We start from the raw sequence: 18,802 nt of genomic DNA, 5'->3' as shown, positions 1-18,802 counted from the left end.
CTGCAGGGAGAAAGGAGAAGGCAATCAAAATGTATGCAGTGCTCGATGAGCAAAGTAACAAGTCTCTAGCGAAGACAGAATTCTTCAATCTCTTTGAAGTCGAGGCCAGCGCCGCTCCATACACGCTAAAAACCTATGCAGGGACTGTAGTGGCGCTGGCTCTTACAGGGACAACAGAGACTACGGGTAGGAGAGTTGGGAACTTCATGATCGAGTCCATGGATGGGAAACTACAGCTTCCCCTCCCTACCTTGATTGAGTGCTACATGATGCCAGAGGATAGGACGGAAATCCCCTCCCCAGAGGTCGCACGCCATCAGCCCCACCTACAGCCAATTGCCCACAAGATTCCAGCTGTGGACCCGGACGCTCCAATCCTCCTGCTCTTGGGAAGAGACATCTTAAGGGTGCACAAGGTGTGTGAGCATATCAACGGGCCCCACGATGCTCCTTATGCACAGCGGCTTGACTTGGGATGGGTCCTCGTGGGTGGAGTTTGCCTGGGAACAGTCCACAAACCAGCGGATGTCAGCGTCTATAAAGCAAACGTGTTGCACAACGGTCGCACATCCTGTCTCAGCCCATGCCCAAACAGGATCCAGGTAAAGGAGGACTACGATGACATGACGCAGCATCATAGGTCAACCTCCTGTGCCCGTGAGGAAGAGGCAGGCCCCACTGTGAGCACAGATGGCCTGGGATGCTCAGTGTTTGAAAGGTCCAAGGACGATGGACACAGCTGGGTGGCACCCCTGCCGTTTCGCTCTCCTGGACGCCGTCTTCCGAGTAGCGGGGAGCAGGCTGCGGGGCGCCTCTGCTCACTCAGGAGAACCCTGGTGCCGGTGTCCACCGACCCAGACATGCCTGCAGTCCTCACCCCAGCGATGCTTCTGACTCAAAAGATGAGTGCTATTTCAGCTCCCTCTGGAAACTTCGACATGGCCAAGCTGCACGGGAAGCAGTGGAAGCAAGTACAGTGTCTTGCAGACACTTCTTGGAAGAGATGGAGAGGAGAGTATTTGTCCACCCTACAGAGCCATAGGAAATGGACAGAAGACAAGCCGAACGTCAAAGTGAGAGATGTCGTCTTGCTGAAAGACAGCCAAGCACACAAACGAATGGCCAGTGGGACTGGTCGTCAAAACTCTGCCGAGCAGGGACAAGAGGGTCCGCAAGGTGGAGGTGAAGATCGTCAAGGAGGGGACTGTCAAAGTGTTTCCGAGGCCAGTCTCAGAGATCGTAGTCCTCCTTTCTGAAGAAAGCCAGAGAACGGACTCTGAGTATGTCGCTGCCGAAGGACGTTCTCTTCAGGTTTATTTTGTGTCTGTAGTGGTACAAATGGGATCGTACCAAGCGGGGAGTGTACTGTCTCTCCCTCTAACTTAACCTTACTGTATGTACATAACCTACTTATACATGTATAACTTACCTGTTAGGGCCGTTGCCCCTTTAACTCACCTTTTAGGGCCATTGCCCCTATAAGACACGCCTTAGTGTGCTGACGTCACGTCACGTACGACGTGAGTGAGGCGGCTGCCGGCCCGACTCGGCCCTCCAGAAAGGCCGCCGGCACAGCCCGGCCTAGCGTCTTCGGCCGCATCGATCAGCCGCCGGGAGCGCCGCTATCTTCCGCTCCCGCGGCAAGCACCGGCTCAGCCTGGCCTCCAGCTCCCGCTCCCGACTTAGGCCCCAACGGCCAGCGACGCAACGACCGGCAAACGTGACGACATCACAACCCCGAGCGTGATGAGGTCATCACGCTCCCCACGGGACTGCGAGCTCATTGCTCGTGGAGCCTCCGCCGGAACAGGACCTGCACCACGGTGCTCCTCAGTTGTATTGTCCCCATGCTTGAGTCTTGGAAATTGTTTGTCTGTAAGTATTTTAGAATGCTATAGATGATTAGCAAACACTGTATGTTGTAGAAAATGTTTAGTTGTAACTTTTCTCTGTCTAGCTGTGTGACGGAGTTGGGGAGCCACGGGGCCGTGTTCACACGGGGCCGTGCTTTCCGGGTAATATAAGTTCTGGACCCAAGCGCAGAAACGAGGCGAGAGGCAAATATACAGTACTTTGTTTGAACTTTACTAGATTCAGACATAACTAGATTAACACAAGGAACACAGCAATATACATAAGAACTGGAGACAAGTTACAAAACGACACTAATCTTGAGACAAGCTACCACAAGGGCAACCGGCTTGCCGAGACGGAACTCGAGACAAGCTACCACAGGGGTAAGCCACACATAACTAGATTCACACAATGAACACGGCAATATACATAAGAACTAGAGACAAGTTACAAGACGGCTAGGCAAGATAAGAACTCAGGACAGCTTCCATGAGGAAAAGCCACTTGTCCATACTGAGCTTGAGACAAGCTACCACAAGGGTAACCGGCTTGCCGAGACGTGACTCGAGACAAGCTACCGCAGGGGTAATCAGCTTATCAATACAAAGCTCAGGACAAGCTCCAACATGGCAACACGCTAGTCCAGCCCAGCACCTTATCAAGACTAACAACAAGAACACAGACTTAGATACATCTTAAACACAGAGCTCGAGAATACATCTTAAACACAAAGCTCAGGAATACATCTTAAATACAAAGCTCGAGAGACACCATGGCAACCAACTAGTTAAAGCCAGGAGCCACAGAGCAAGGGCTAGTCCCTCCGGTTACCCGGCTAGGGCTGAGCTCAGAGTGAAGAAACCAAAGAACTTATATACCAAGAAAACCAGGTGAAACCCATAAACAGCTAACAGGCCGTTAAGACTTAACACAAGAGACTAGGAACAATTAACACAGGCGACTGGGACAATTAACAAAGGAACCAACAAGTGAAGGTTGAAGCTCATTCTGGACCTTGCTGTCTGTGGAGCAGGTTGTGCTGCAGCTGCTGTGTAAAGTGGTGGTCGCCTTGACCAGGGAGTGGAGGGGAAGGAGAGACCCCAGGCCACCACTACCTTCAACCATCTACCAACTTCATCTACCGAGGTGCCTGGAGAGAGAGGAGGAGAGGGAAAAAGGAGGCCAGCATTTACAACAAGAGAGGCTTTTTCCATCACTGCCTCCCCAAATTGGCCTCCATTCCAGGAGAGGGAGAGAGGGGAGAGGAGCGGCCTTCAACACCCACTACTTGGAAGGAGGGTAGGAGCAACTTCTTTTCTGTTTAAACTTCTGCAGGGGGGTATCATTGGTGCATTCCCCAAAGACTTTGTATTGTGGGGAGGGGGAGGAAAGAAGACCGGGTCGGAAGACCAAGGGGTGTCAAAAGCCCCTTCCATTGCCCAGCCTGGGTTAGCTGGAGCTGCCCAGGTGAAGCCTTCATCGCGAAGACCTGGTGTGGGGTGGAGCCTGGGCTTTTTCTCCAGCTTCCCAGGCGAAGACGTCTTCTCCCCCTGCCTGAAGACCATCCGCAGAGACTTTATCTATTTTTCCATCGGGGAGTGCACCCCCTGCCGACGCCCACCCACCGTCTACCATCCTTGAGCGGGGACCCTGCCTTTGCGGCCCCTCCCCTCCTTCCCACCTCCCCTCTCTCTCTCTCTCTCTTTGTCCTCTCTCTGCCTCTCCAAAAGGCACCTCCCTTCTCATTTATTTTGACCAATTGAGCAGAGGGAAGGAAGGGCCCCCTCCCAATTTATTCCATCAAGGGGAGAGGTGGCCCAGTACATTTACACTCCCTCTGCTCAGGACTCTTTTTTTCCGAGGCCATTAAAAACCTCCAGGCCTGTGACAAAGTTGGGGTGTGTGTAGCTCTTTTTTTTAAGAACCACCCCATGATGGCCAGTACTTCTTCGCCGGTGACGGGGCCGGCGATGACCTATGCGGCGGCGGCGGCCAAAGCCTCGGCTGCTCCCGCTGCTGCCGCCGCCCCAGCGCCGTTCCGGCTGATGACCATGAAGCTCGGGGTGAAGAGCTACACCCACCCCGACATGACTATTGAGGCGTGCGTGAAGGCTATGGCCGGGGTTGTCGGCCCTCCGGCCATAGTCGCCGCCTCAAAAATGTACGGGAAGGCTGTCTTCTTCCTGGAGTCCGAGCGGGCGGTGGCCCTGGCCATCGCCCAGGGTCTCACCGTGGGCGGGACTTTCCTGCCGGTGGACCCGCTGGAGGCCACCGCGCAGAGGGTCGTCTTGTCGAATGTCCCGCCCTATATCGCCGGTGAGCTCCTCCTCCCCCACCTTCGTCAACTCGGGGAGGTGAGGTCGGGGATTTCCCCGATCCCGCTCGGGCTCCGGGAAAGCAGCCTTCGCCATGTCTTCTCCTTCCGGCGCCAGGCCTTTGTCCAGCTGGCGCGGGAGGGGGAGACGGACGGGGCTTTCACGGTCCTCCACGGGGGGACCCCGTACCGCGTCTTTTGGACCACGGACGGCGTGCGGTGCCACGCCTGTAGGGAGGTGGGGCACGTGCGGAAAAACTGCCCCGCCTCCAAGGCCGCCAAGTCATCCGGCGCGATCAAGGCTGGCGCCGCCGCCGCTCCTCCCTCCGGGTCTAGCCGCGCCCCCTCCCGAACAAAAGCTAACGGGGCGCGGTCGTCGTCGGAGGCCATCGTCATCCAGGCCTCCGGCGGGGGGGAGGAGGGAGGTCCGGTCGCGAAGAAGGCGCTGGGCAAAAGTAAACACCGTAGTGTGGGTCCCCCCGCGGAGGGCGTCCCCCACAATATGGAGCCCCTGACGCCGGAGAGCGTCGCCGCGATAATCGCGGAGTGCGGAGGGGGGGGCCCTCATGGCCGAGCCTGTGGCCGCGACCGCCGAGGCGGTAATGCCAGAACCTGCGGCCGGGCTCGGGCCCGGGGGTCCCAAAGAACTCGCTCCTCCAGAAGGAGCAGGGGAGGCCCCTGAAGAAATGGAGGCCTCCCTTTACCCCTCCGCACTCAAAAGAAGGCGCGACCCCCTGGATGAGGAGGAGGACCGGGAGGAGGAAGGTCCCTCCGGTCAGGGGGAGTCGTCGCCCGCCGCGGGCGCTGCACCCCACCCCACCGCTGACACTATTACGGGGCGAACGGCAGGGGTCGCCTGTCCCTGAGGAGGCTGAGGCAGAAGCGTCTGCCCAGCTCGTGCCTCCCGGGGATGGGGACGAGACCCTGCCCGTGGGGGGGGGTCGCGGAACGAGCCGCGGCGGAAATGGATCCACTGCTGGTGGCTTTGCCCCTTGACGGGTCGGGCGGCCAGGGGACCGGGCCGGGCGAGTCCTCTGATGATGAGCTCGCCCAGAGCGGCCCGGACCTTTCCCAGGTGCTGCTCGACTTCGTCGAGGTTTGCGGGAAAATTACCCCATCTGTTGGGTCGGAGGCCGGTGGCGTGGCGGAGGGGGACCCTCCGTCTGTGTCTCCGGCGCCGGGTGACTTGGAGATGATCGGGTACACGTGTTCTCCCGTCTCTCCGGTCTCTCCGGTCGTTCCGGTGCCTGGGGCGGAGGGGGTCTCCGGCCCGCCGCCGCCTTCTGGCCCGGCCCCCCTAAAGGAGCCCGGGGGGGAATCCTCCGCTACCGATCCTGGGGGTGGGATCGGGGCGGAGGCGGGGCCGGCTGTCGCGGCCGGGCCGCCCGACGCGCACTGCGTGGCGGACGGTTCGGCCGCCGGTGGCGACCCCCCGGAGGAGGACGGGGACTCGGTGGTGGGGGCGGAGGAAGACTTAGAGTCCATCGCCGACGAGGCGATGGATGACCTCGCGCCCCTCGCCGGGACCCCCCTCGTTCTTATTCCCATCAGGGAGCTCCGGGAATTTGTGGCCACGAGCCAGGGTCGCCGCAGGACCCAGCAGGCCCTCGACAGATGGTCGGGGCTGGCGCTGCTCGTCGGGTCGGCCCGCGTCGCCTACAAGACCATGGGTGCGGACGCGGGCGTGAGCCCGTCCGAGCTGTGTCGGTTCCGAGCATTCCTCACCGGGCTGCTAAGGGAGTGGCGGTCGACTAGCGGCCGCCCTCCCTTCCCCCGTTAGTTTTAAGTAGGGGTTGGTTGTGCTTCTGAAATGAAGATAAACATAGCCAGCCTCAACGTCAACAGCAGCAGGGGAGCTAGCCGCAGATTTGAAAACTTTTCGGTCCTTCGGGACGGGAAGTATGCGGTGTGCTTCCTGCAAGAAACCCACACCGTTCCGGGAGACGAGGCCACGTGGCTCCTGGAGTGGCAAGGAGGGGTCAACATGAGTCACCTCTCCAGTGTTTCCAGTGGGGTGGCTATCTTGTTGGCCCCGCATTTTCAGCCGGAGATCTTGGGGGTCAAGGAGCTCGTGCCGGGCCGCTTGCTCCAGGTCACCGTTCGCCTGGGGGGCGTGCCGTTCCATCTAGTGAACGTGTACGCCCCCGGGGCCGGTGCGCAGCAAGCGCGCTTCTTTGAAGAAGTGTCCACTCTTTTGGGCTCCATCGACGCGGGCGAGTGCGTCGTCCTCGGGGGGGATTTTAATTGTACCCTCGAGGCGAGGGACCGCACGGGTACCCAGCCGAGCCCGGCGTCGGTGGGGAAGTTGAGGGACCTGGTCGGGTCCCTCGACTTGGTGGACGTCTGGCGTAATCTCCATCCCGACTCCAGCGCCTTCACCTTTGTGAGGTCTGGGGGAGGAGCGTCCAGGTTCGACCGCCTCTACATTTCCCGAGCGTACGTCTCCTGCATTCCGACGGCTTCCGTGCGGCCGGTGCCGTGCATGGACCACCACCTGGTGTGGGCAGAGCTCGTGCCGCCGCGCGCCGGGGGGGGGTCCGCGTACTGGCACTTTAACAACCTGCTGCTGGAGGACGCGCGGTTCCGGGATTCGTTCGGTCGTTTCTGGGCCGGCTGGAGAAGGAAGCAGGGGGGCTTCCCCTCCTTGAGGCTATGGTGGGATGTGGGCAAGGCTCACATCCGTCTCTTCTGTCAGGAGTACGCGAAGGGGTCGACCAAGAGGCGGGAGGCCCGGGTCGGGCAGTTGGAGAAGGAGGTGCTCGACCTGGAGTCCCGTCTCGGTCAAGTCGCCGAGGACCCGGCCCTGCTGCTGGCGTACGAAGAGAAGAAGGGCGCGCTGAAGGACCTGTGGCTCGTCGGGTCCCGAGGCGCGTACGTGAGGTCGTGGATCCAGTTCCTGCGGGACCTGGACCGCGGCTCCCCCTTCTTCTACTCGCTGGAAAAAAGACGGGGGGTCCGTAAGCAGCTTTTGGAGCTGCTGGCCGACGACGGATCTCCGGTCTCGGATCCGGAGGGAATCCGCGCGGAGACCCGCGCCTATTACGGGGCTCTGTTCTCTCCGGATCCGTCCAGCGAGGACGCGCGTGGAGTTTTGTGGGAGGACCTGCCGAAGGTCGGCCTGGAGGGCGCCGAAAAATTGGACGCTCCTCTGAGTTTGGAGGAGCTGTCCGGCGCCCTCCGCCAGCTCTCTAGGGGGAAGTCCCCGGGGCTGGACGGGCTGACCGTGGAGTTCCACAGGGCGTTCTGGGGCGTCCTGGGGGGCGACTACGTGCGGGTCCTGGGGGAATGTTTGGCGACCGGGGAGATGCCCCTCTCGTGGCGCAGGGCGGTGATCGTCCTGCTGCCTAAGAGGGGTGATCTCCGCCTCCTTAAGAACTGGCGCCCGGTCTCCCTCCTCAGCACGGATTATAAAATCTTTGCCAGGGCCATGTCTGTTCGCCTTGGCACCGTGCTGGCCCGCATGATCCATCCCGACCAGTCCTACACGGTCCCGGGCCGGACCATTCACGATAATATCCATCTGGTCCGGGACCTGGTCCACCATTCCCAGAGGGCTGGTCTGTCGGTCGCCTTCCTTTCCCTGGATCAGGAGAAGGCGTTCGACAGGGTGGATCACGAGTATCTTTTCGGGACTCTGCGCGCTTTCGGGTTCGGGACGCATTTCGTCGCCCGGATCCGACTTCTGTACGCTGCCGCGGAGTGTCTGATTAAAGTTAACGGGTCCTTGACGGCGCCCCTTCGCTTCGGGAGGGGGGTGCGTCAGGGATGCCCCATGTCCGGCCAGTTATACGCCATTTGCGTGGAGCCTTTCCTGCGCCTCTTGCGGAAGAGGTTGGCGGGATTGGCTCTGCAAGGGCCGGGCGTGGAGGTGGTCCTCTCGGCTTACGCCGATGACGTGCTCCTCGTGGTCACGGATCCCGTTGACTTGCGGAGGATGCGGGAATGCCAGCAGATTTACTCGGACGCATCCTCCGCCAGGATCAACTGGGGGAAATGTTCCGGACTCCTGGTGGGTCAGTGGCAGGTGGACTCTCTGCCGGAGGAGTTCAGGCCCTTCGCCTGGAGTACTACGCACCTCCTCTACTTGGGAGTCTACCTCAGCCCGGCCGAGGACGCCTGGCCGGCGAACTGGCACGAGCTGGAGGCCAAAGTCACCGCTCGCTTAGGACGCTGGACAGGATTGCTCCGAGTGTTGTCCTACAGGGGTCGGGCGTTGGTCATAAACCAACTGGTGGCCGCCATGTTGTGGTACCGGTTGGTTACTCTGACCCCCCCCCCTGCGTTTGTCGCCAGGATACAGAAGAGGCTCGTCGACTTCTTCTGGAACAACAGGATGCACTGGGTCGCTGCCGCGGTTCTGAGTCTCCCGCTTAGGGAGGGCGGTCAGGCGTTGGTGTGCCTCCGCACCCAGATTGCGACTTTCCGTCTTCGGACGCTGCAGAGATACCTGTACGTCGAGAATCCTCCAAGATGGTGTGCGCTGGCGACGTATTTTTTCCGCCAGCTGCACGGCCTCAATTACGACACGCAGCTCCTGTTTTTGGAGGGGAGCGGCAGGCGTGAGAGCCTGCGGGAGCTGCCTGTCTTTTACCAGGAACTACTATGGGTTTGGAATCACGTCGCCTCCAGGCGGAGCTCTCCCCCGTCAGGAGCGGCGGCTGTCCTCCGGGAGCCGCTGTTCAGGAATCCGCACCTCCACGTCCGCGAGTTCGGGTGGCTGGCGGAACGGAGGGCTGTGCCTGCCGGGGTGACTAGAGTCGGGGACCTACTCGATGGCGGAGGAGCGGGCTGGATGGCGCCAGAGGAGCTGGCGAGGCGCATGTCGTGGGACGACGTCCGGCTCGCGGTCAATGCCATCGGGGCGGTGAAAGCGATGCTGCCCCCCGGCGCCACGAGGTGCGTCGAGGCGGCTCGGGCACGTGGGGAGATCCCGTCCGAGCTTACTCCCGTTCGGATGGAATTCCTTATCGGCGCCTTTCCCCGAGACTCCCCTCGGAGATCGGCGCCTCACAACTTGAGCCGTCTCGAGGAAATACCCTCCGTGCTTTTTCATTCTGCGCGGAGGGGTTTCCTGTACGGGCTGCTCTTGCACACCTTCCACTTTGCCATCTTCGCCTGCCGTCCGGACACGCCGTGGCGTGCCGTTTTACCTCCGGACGGAGGCGGAGGTCCCCAATGGGGGGCTCTCTATGCGGGAGTCCTCCCCTGTTCTATCGGGGATTTGGCCTGGAGGGTGTTGCACAGAGCAGTCCCGTGCAATAGGTTTTTAAGTAGGTTTACGGACTCCCAGACCGCCTGTTTGTTTTGCGGTCTGGAGGAGTCCGTCTTTCACATTTACACGGGGTGTGAGAGGTTGCAGCCCCTCTTCCATTTTTTGAAGGGGCTGCTCCTCAAATTTTGGTTGCACTTCAGTCCCACGCTCCTGATCTACGGTCACCCCGTGCGGAGGGGAGCGGGCAGGTCGGAGGACCTCCTCGTGGGCCTGCTCCTGGGCCTGGCCAAGAAAGCCATTAATTGGTCCAGGCAGCGGGCGGTCGGGGGGGTCGTCCGGCCGGATTGCCTCCCTCTCTTCCGCGGCCACGTTCGCGGCCGGGTGGCCCTGGAGATGGAGCACGCGGTGTCCGCCGGCGAGCTCGAGCTCTTTCGTGACCGGTGGGCGCCGCGGGGACTGGAGTGCATAATTGGTTTAAACAACCAGACTTTAATTTAAGGGGTTAAGTTTTGTTTCGGGGTTTATTGGATTGGGTGTATTTGTTTAATGTTTTTGTTTTATTGGTTTAACACAAGAGGAGACTAGGAACAATTAACACAGGCGACTGGGACAATTAACAAAGGAACCAACAAGTGAAGGTTGAAGCTCATTCTGGACCTTGCTGTCTGTGGAGCAGGTTGTGCTGCAGCTGCTGTGTAAAGTGGTGGTCGCCTTGACCAGGGAGTGGAGGGGAAGGAGAGACCCCAGGCCACCACTACCTTCAACCATCTACCAACTTCATCTACCGAGGTGCCTGGAGAGAGAGGAGGAGAGGGAAAAAGGAGGCCAGCATTTACAACAAGAGAGGCTTTTTCCATCACTGCCTCCCCAAATTGGCCTCCATTCCAGGAGAGGGAGAGAGGGGAGAGGAGCGGCCTTCAACACCCACTACTTGGAAGGAGGGTAGGAGCAACTTCTTTTCTGTTTAAACTTCTGCAGGGGGGTATCATTGGTGCATTCCCCAAAGACTTTGTATTGTGGGGAGGGGGAGGAAAGAAGACCGGGTCGGAAGACCAAGGGGTGTCAAAAGCCCCTTCCATTGCCCAGCCTGGGTTAGCTGGAGCTGCCCAGGTGAAGCCTTCATCGCGAAGACCTGGTGTGGGGTGGAGCCTGGGCTTTTTCTCCAGCTTCCCAGGCGAAGACGTCTTCTCCCCCTGCCTGAAGACCATCCGCAGAGACTTTATCTATTTTTCCATCGGGGAGTGCACCCCCTGCCGACGCCCACCCACCGTCTACCATCCTTGAGCGGGGACCCTGCCTTTGCGGCCCCTCCCCTCCTTCCCACCTCCCCTCTCTCTCTCTCTCTCTTTGTCCTCTCTCTGCCTCTCCAAAAGGCACCTCCCTTCTCATTTATTTTGACCAATTGAGCAGAGGGAAGGAAGGGCCCCCTCCCAATTTATTCCATCAAGGGGAGAGGTGGCCCAGTACATTTACACTCCCTCTGCTCAGGACTCTTTTTTTCCGAGGCCATTAAAAACCTCCAGGCCTGTGACAAAGTTGGGGTGTGTGTAGCTCTTTTTTTTAAGAACCACCCCATGATGGCCAGTACTTCTTCGCCGGTGACGGGGCCGGCGATGACCTATGCGGCGGCGGCGGCCAAAGCCTCGGCTGCTCCCGCTGCTGCCGCCGCCCCAGCGCCGTTCCGGCTGATGACCATGAAGCTCGGGGTGAAGAGCTACACCCACCCCGACATGACTATTGAGGCGTGCGTGAAGGCTATGGCCGGGGTTGTCGGCCCTCCGGCCATAGTCGCCGCCTCAAAAATGTACGGGAAGGCTGTCTTCTTCCTGGAGTCCGAGCGGGCGGTGGCCCTGGCCATTGCCCAGGGTCTCACCGTGGGCGGGACTTTCCTGCCGGTGGACCCGCTGGAGGCCACCGCGCAGAGGGTCGTCTTGTCGAATGTCCCGCCCTATATCGCCGGTGAGCTCCTCCTCCCCCACCTTCGTCAACTCGGGGAGGTGAGGTCGGGGATTTCCCCGATCCCGCTCGGGCTCCGGGAAAGCAGCCTTCGCCATGTCTTCTCCTTCCGGCGCCAGGCCTTTGTCCAGCTGGCGCGGGAGGGGGAGACGGACGGGGCTTTCACGGTCCTCCACGGGGGGACCCCGTACCGCGTCTTTTGGACCACGGACGGCGTGCGGTGCCACGCCTGTAGGGAGGTGGGGCACGTGCGGAAAAACTGCCCCGCCTCCAAGGCCGCCAAGTCATCCGGCGCGATCAAGGCTGGCGCCGCCGCCGCTCCTCCCTCCGGGTCTAGCCGCGCCCCCTCCCGAACAAAAGCTAACGGGGCGCGGTCGTCGTCGGAGGCCATCGTCATCCAGGCCTCCGGCGGGGGGGAGGAGGGAGGTCCGGTCGCGAAGAAGGCGCTGGGCAAAAGTAAACACCGTAGTGTGGGTCCCCCCGCGGAGGGCGTCCCCCACAATATGGAGCCCCTGACGCCGGAGAGCGTCGCCGCGATAATCGCGGAGTGCGGAGGGGGGGGCCCTCATGGCCGAGCCTGTGGCCGCGACCGCCGAGGCGGTAATGCCAGAACCTGCGGCCGGGCTCGGGCCCGGGGGTCCCAAAGAACTCGCTCCTCCAGAAGGAGCAGGGGAGGCCCCTGAAGAAATGGAGGCCTCCCTTTACCCCTCCGCACTCAAAAGAAGGCGCGACCCCCTGGATGAGGAGGAGGACCGGGAGGAGGAAGGTCCCTCCGGTCAGGGGGAGTCGTCGCCCGCCGCGGGCGCTGCACCCCACCCCACCGCTGACACTATTACGGGCGAACGGCAGGGGTCGCCTGTCCCTGAGGAGGCTGAGGCAGAAGCGTCTGCCCAGCTCGTGCCTCCCGGGGATGGGGACGAGACCCTGCCCGTGGGGGGGGTCGCGGAACGAGCCGCGGCGGAAATGGATCCACTGCTGGTGGCTTTGCCCCTTGACGGGTCGGGCGGCCAGGGGACCGGGCCGGGCGAGTCCTCTGATGATGAGCTCGCCCAGAGCGGCCCGGACCTTTCCCAGGTGCTGCTCGACTTCGTCGAGGTTTGCGGGAAAATTACCCCATCTGTTGGGTCGGAGGCCGGTGGCGTGGCGGAGGGGGACCCTCCGTCTGTGTCTCCGGCGCCGGGTGACTTGGAGATGATCGGGTACACGTGTTCTCCCGTCTCTCCGGTCTCTCCGGTCGTTCCGGTGCCTGGGGCGGAGGGGGTCTCCGGCCCGCCGCCGCCTTCTGGCCCGGCCCCCCTAAAGGAGCCCGGGGGGGAATCCTCCGCTACCGATCCTGGGGGTGGGATCGGGGCGGAGGCGGGGCCGGCTGTCGCGGCCGGGCCGCCCGACGCGCACTGCGTGGCGGACGGTTCGGCCGCCGGTGGCGACCCCCCGGAGGAGGACGGGGACTCGGTGGTGGGGGCGGAGGAAGACTTAGAGTCCATCGCCGACGAGGCGATGGATGACCTCGCGCCCCCTCGCCGGGACCCCCCTCGTTCTTATTCCCATCAGGGAGCTCCGGGAATTTGTGGCCACGAGCCAGGGTCGCCGCAGGGACCCAGCAGGCCCTCGACAGATGGTCGGGGCTGGCGCTGCTCGTCGGGTCGGGCCCGCGTCGCCTACAAGACCATGGGTGCGGACGCGGGCGTGAGCCCGTCCGAGCTGTGTCGGTTCCGAGCATTCCTCACCGGGCTGCTAAGGGAGTGGCGGTCGACTAGCGGCCGCCCTCCCTTCCCCCGTTAGTTTTAAGTAGGGGTTGGTTGTGCTTCTGAAATGAAGATAAACATAGCCAGCCTCAACGTCAACAGCAGCAGGGGAGCTAGCCGCAGATTTGAAAACTTTTCGGTCCTTCGGGACGGGAAGTATGCGGTGTGCTTCCTGCAAGAAACCCACACCGTTCCGGGAGACGAGGCCACGTGGCTCCTGGAGTGGCAAGGAGGGGTCAACATGAGTCACCTCTCCAGTGTTTCCAGTGGGGTGGCTATCTTGTTGGCCCCGCATTTTCAGCCGGAGATCTTGGGGGTCAAGGAGCTCGTTGCCGGGCCGCTTGCTCCAGGTCACCGTTCGCCTGGGGGGCGTGCCGTTCCATCTAGTGAACGTGTACGCCCCCGGGGCCGGTGCGCAGCAAGCGCGCTTCTTTGAAGAAGTGTCCACTCTTTTGGGCTCCATCGACGCGGGCGAGTGCGTCGTCCTCGGGGGGGATTTTAATTGTACCCTCGAGGCGAGGGACCGCACGGGTACCCAGCCGAGCCCGGCGTCGGTGGGGAAGTTGAGGGACCTGGTCGGGTCCCTCGACTTGGTGGACGTCTGGCGTAATCTCCATCCCGACTCCAGCGCCTTCACCTTTGTGAGGTCTGGGGGAGGAGCGTCCAGGTTCGACCGCCTCTACATTTCCCGAGCGTACGTCTCCTGCATTCCGACGGCTTCCGTGCGGCCGGTGCCGTGCATGGACCACCACCTGGTGTGGGCAGAGCTCGTGCCGCCGCGCGCCGGGGGGGGGTCCGCGTACTGGCACTTTAACAACCTGCTGCTGGAGGACGCGCGGTTCCGGGATTCGTTCGGTCGTTTCTGGGCCGGCTGGAGAAGGAAGCAGGGGGGCTTCCCCTCCTTGAGGCTATGGTGGGATGTGGGCAAGGCTCACATCCGTCTCTTCTGTCAGGAGTACGCGAAGGGGTCGACCAAGAGGCGGGAGGCCCGGGTCGGGCAGTTGGAGAAGGAGGTGCTCGACCTGGAGTCCCGTCTCGGTCAAGTCGCCGAGGACCCGGCCCTGCTGCTGGCGTACGAAGAGAAGAAGGGCGCGCTGAAGGACCTGTGGCTCGTCGGGTCCCGAGGCGCGTACGTGAGGTCGTGGATCCAGTTCCTGCGGGACCTGGACCGCGGCTCCCCCTTCTTCTACTCGCTGGAAAAAAGACGGGGGGTCCGTAAGCAGCTTTTGGAGCTGCTGGCCGACGACGGATCTCCGGTCTCTGATCCGGGGGGGAATCCGCGCGGAGACCCGCGCCTATTACGGGGCTCTGTTCTCTCCGGATCCGTCCAGCGAGGGACGCGCGCAGAGTTTTGTGGGAGGAACTGCCGAAGGTCGGCCTGGAGGGCGCCGAAAAACTGGACGCTCCTCTGAGTTTGGAGGAGCTGTCCGGCGCCCTCCGCCAGCTCTCTAGGGGGAAGTCCCTGGGGCTGGACGGGCTGACCGTGGAGTTCCACAGGGCGTTCTGGGGCGTCCTGGGGGGGCGACTACGTGCGGGTCCTGGGGGAATGTCTGGCGACCGGGGAGATGCCCCTCTCGTGGCGCAGGGCGGTGATCGTCCTGCTGCCTAAGAGGGGTGATCTCCGCCTTCTCAAGAACTGGTGCCCGGTCTCCCTCCTCAGCACGGATTACAAAATCTTTGCCAGGGCCATGTCTGTTCGCCTTGGCGCCGTGCTGGCCCGCATGATCCATCCCGACCAGTCCTACACGGTCCCGGGCCGGACCATTCACGATAACATCCATCTGGTCCGGGACCTGGTCCACCATTCCCAGAGGGCTGGTCTGTCGGTCGCCTTCCTTTCCCTGGATCAGGAGAAGGCGTTCGACAGGGTGGATCACGAGTATCTTTTCGGGACTCTGCGCGCATTCGGGTTCGGGACGCATTTCGTCGCCCGGATCCGACTTCTGTACGCTGCCGCGGAGTGTCTGATTAAAGTTAACGGGTCCTTGACGGCGCCCCTTCGCTTCGGGAGGGGGGGTGCGTCAGGGATGCCCCATGTCCGGCCAGTTATATGCCATTTGCGTGGAGCCTTTCCTGCGCCTCTTGCGGAAGAGGTTGGCGGGATTGATTCTGCAAGGGCCGGGCGTGGAGGTGGTCCTCTCGGCTTACGCCGATGACGTGCTCCTCGTGGTCACGGATCCCGTTGACTTGCGGAGGATGCGGGAATGCCAGCAGATTTACTCGGACGCATCCTCCGCCAGGATCAACTGGGGGAAATGTTCTGGACTCCTGGTGGGTCAGTGGCAGGTGGACTCTCTGCCGGAGGAGTTCGGGCCCTTCGCCTGGAGTACCACGCACCTCCTCTACTTGGGAGTCTACCTCAGCCCGGCCGAGGACGCCTGGCCGGCGAACTGGCACGAGCTGGAGGCCAAAGTCACCGCTCGCTTAGGACGCTGGACAGGATTGCTCCGAGTGTTGTCCTACAGGGGTCGGGCATTGGTCATAAACCAACTGGTGGCCGCCATGTTGTGGTACCGGTTGGTTACTCTGATCCCCCCCCCTGCGTTTGTCGCCAAGATACAGAAGAAGCTCGTCGACTTCTTCTGGAACAACAGGAGACACTGGGTCGCTGCCGCGGTTCTGAGTCTCCCGCTTAAGGAGGGCGGTCAGGCGTTGGCGTGCCTCCGCACCCAGGCTGCGACTTTCCGTCTTCGGACGCTGCAGAGATACCTGTACGTCGAGAATCCTCCAAGATGGTGTGCGCTGGCGACGTATTTTTTCCGCCAGCTGCACGGCCTTAATTACGACACGCAGCTCCTGTTTTTGGAGGTGAGCGGCAGGCGTGAGAGCCTGCGGGAGCTGCCTGTCTTTTACCAGGAACTACTATGGGTTTGGAACTCCGTCGCCTCCAGGCGGAGCTCTCCCCCGTCAGGAGCGGTGGCTGTCCTCCGGGAGCCGCTGTTCAGGAATCCGCACCTCCACGTCCGCGAGTTCGTGTGGCTGGCGGAGCGCAGGGCTGTGCCTGGCAGGGTGACTAGAGTCGGGGACCTACTCGATGGCGGAGGAGCGGGCTGGATGGCGCCAGAGGAGCTGGCACGACGCATGTCGTGGGACAACGTCCGGCTCGCGGTCAATGCCATCGGGGCGGTGAAAGCGATGTTGCCCCCCGGCGCCACGAGGTGCGTCGAGGCGGCTCGGGCACGTGGGGAGATCCCGTCCGAGCTTACTCCCGTTCGGATGGAATTCCTTATCGGCGCCTTGCCCCGAGACTCCCCTCGGGGATCGGCGCCTCACAACTTGAGCCGTCTCGAGGAAATACCCTCCGTGCTTTTTCATTCTGCGCGGAGGGGTTTCCTGTACGGGCTGCTCTTGCACACCTTCCACTTTGCCATCTTCGCCTGCCGTCCGGACACGCCGTGGCGTGCCGTTTTACCTCCGGACGGAGGCGGAGGTCCCCAATGGGGGGCTCTCTATGCGGGAGTCCTCCCCTGTTCTATCGGGGATTTGGCCTGGAGGGTGTTGCACAGAGCAGTTCCGTGCAATAGATTTTTAAGCAGGTTTACGGACTCCCAGACCGCTTGTTTGTTTTGCGGTCTGGAGGAGTCCGTCTTTCACGTGTACACGGGGTGTGAGAGGTTGCAGCCCCTCTTCCATTTTTTGAGGGGGCTGCTCCTCAAATTTTGGTTGCACTTCAGTCCCACGCTCCTGATCTACGGTCACCCCGTGCGGAGGGGAGCGGGCAGGTTGGAGGACCTCCTCGTGGGCCTGCTCCTGGGCCTGGCCAAGAAAGCCATTAATTGGTCCAGGCAGCGGAGCGGTCGAGGGGGTCGTCCGACCGGATTGCCTCCCCCTCTTCCGTGGCCATGTTCGCGCCCGGGTGGCCCTAGAGATGGAGCACGCGGTGTCCGCCGGCGCGCTCGAGCTTTTGCGTGACCGGTGGGCGCCGCGGGGACTGGAGTGCATAATTAGTTTAAATAATCAAATTTTAATTTGAGGGGTTAAGGTTTTATTTAAAGGGGTACTGGATTTTAGTTAGTTTATTTTGTTAATTTGTTTAACACAAAGAAGCAAGTGAAGGTGCCATCTAGAGGTTACAAAAAGGAACTGACTGGCACCCTCACAAGCTGGTTAACTAGCAGCCGTATTTGATACACAGGGCTAATTTAAAGAGAATGCCTTCCAGCTTGCTAAATGTATATTCGTTGCCAAATGTACTGTGTTGCCCAGGCGTACCTAAATTTGTGTATGCATATCAGTTATGCGTTTGTATACTAATGTGTGCTTCCATTTCTGTGTTGTATTTCAGTTTTACATTAAGAATCTTTCAGTAAAGTTTTACAAGAAAAGTCAAGCCTTGTGTTGTTCGCTATCTGTCTAGCTCTGCATAGGATCGCGTTGCGAGGGCAGAATAGAGATACTAACTTTTTCGAAGCTGGATGAGCAGGTTTTGAGCAGGAAGTAAATGGGGTTTTTAGCTTGAGGCAATGGCTGCCACATCCCTGAGATGAAAACGATTAGTTCCGCCCACAGACGCAGCGATTGGCCAACCATCAGGTGACTGAACTGTAGGATTGGTCAATCGTGACGGCACAGGATTGGTGGAACCTTGACGTCAGTCAATCAATGCTAAGTAGCAGATAATGAGTTTAATTTTGAAGGTTTTTTGCATAAGGCACGAACAATTTTCGTCTGACCGAAAAGTAAATATGCTTACGACCGTCCTGGAACCATAAGCTTTCTTTGGAGGTAACGCACGTGTAGGTACGCTCTATAACATTCGAGTTCATAGCCGGACAGACGCACACCGGAGGACAGACAGACAGACAGACAGATAGACAGACAGACAGAATGATCCTTTTATATATATAGATATATAGACTTGCTGAAGTGCCCGGTGGTGCCGAGGGTCTTTTGAGGGCATGTTGTTGTTGGAAGAGAGAGAGAGAGAGAGAGCGACTGGGGGGGTAGAGAGAGAGTGACTGGGGGGAAGAGAGAGATCGACTGGGGGGGAAGAGAGAGAGCGACTGGGGGGGAAGAGAGAGAGCGACTGGGGGGAAGAGAGAGAGCGACTGGGGGGGAAGAGAGAGAGCGACTGGGGGGGGAAGAGAGAGAGTGACTGGGGAGGAAGAGAGAGAGCGACTGGGAGAGAAGAGAAAGAGCGACTGGGGGGAAGAGAGAGAGCGACTGGGGGAGAAGTGAGAGAGGAAGAGAGAGAGCGACTGGGGGGAAGAGAGAGAGCGACTGGGGGGAAGAGAGAGAGCGACTGGGGGGAAGAGAGAGCGACTGGGGGGGAAGAGCGATAGCGACTCGGGGGGAAGAGAGAGAGCGACTGGGGGGGAAGAGAGAGCGACTGGGGGGGAAGAGAGAGAGAGCGACTGGGGGGAAGAGAGAGAGCGACTGGGGGGGGAAGAGAGAGAGCGACTGGGGGGGGAAGAGAGAGAGTGACGGGGGGGAAGAGAGAGAGCGACTGGGGGGGAAGAGAGAGAGCGACGGGGGGAAGAGAGAGAGAGACGGGGGGAGGAGGGGGGGAGGAGAGGGGGAGGGGGGAGGAGAGGGGGAGGAGTGTGGAGGGGAGGGGGAGAGGGGGAGGGGGAGAGGGGAGAGGAGGAGAGGGAGGTGGTGGAGGGGGAGGGGAGAGGGGCAGGGGAGAGGGGGATGGGAGATGGGGAGGGGGAGGGGAGGGGAAGGGGAGGGGGGTGGGGAGGGGTTGGGGGGAGGGGGGGGAGGGGTTGGGTGAGGGGG

This window comes from Somniosus microcephalus, chromosome 13 (assembly GCF_052327205.1).
Source record: "Somniosus microcephalus isolate GS21.2 chromosome 13, FLI_Smic_1.0, whole genome shotgun sequence".
NCBI lineage: Eukaryota > Metazoa > Chordata > Chondrichthyes > Squaliformes > Somniosidae > Somniosus > Somniosus microcephalus.
This window is presented reverse-complemented; position numbering follows the sequence as displayed.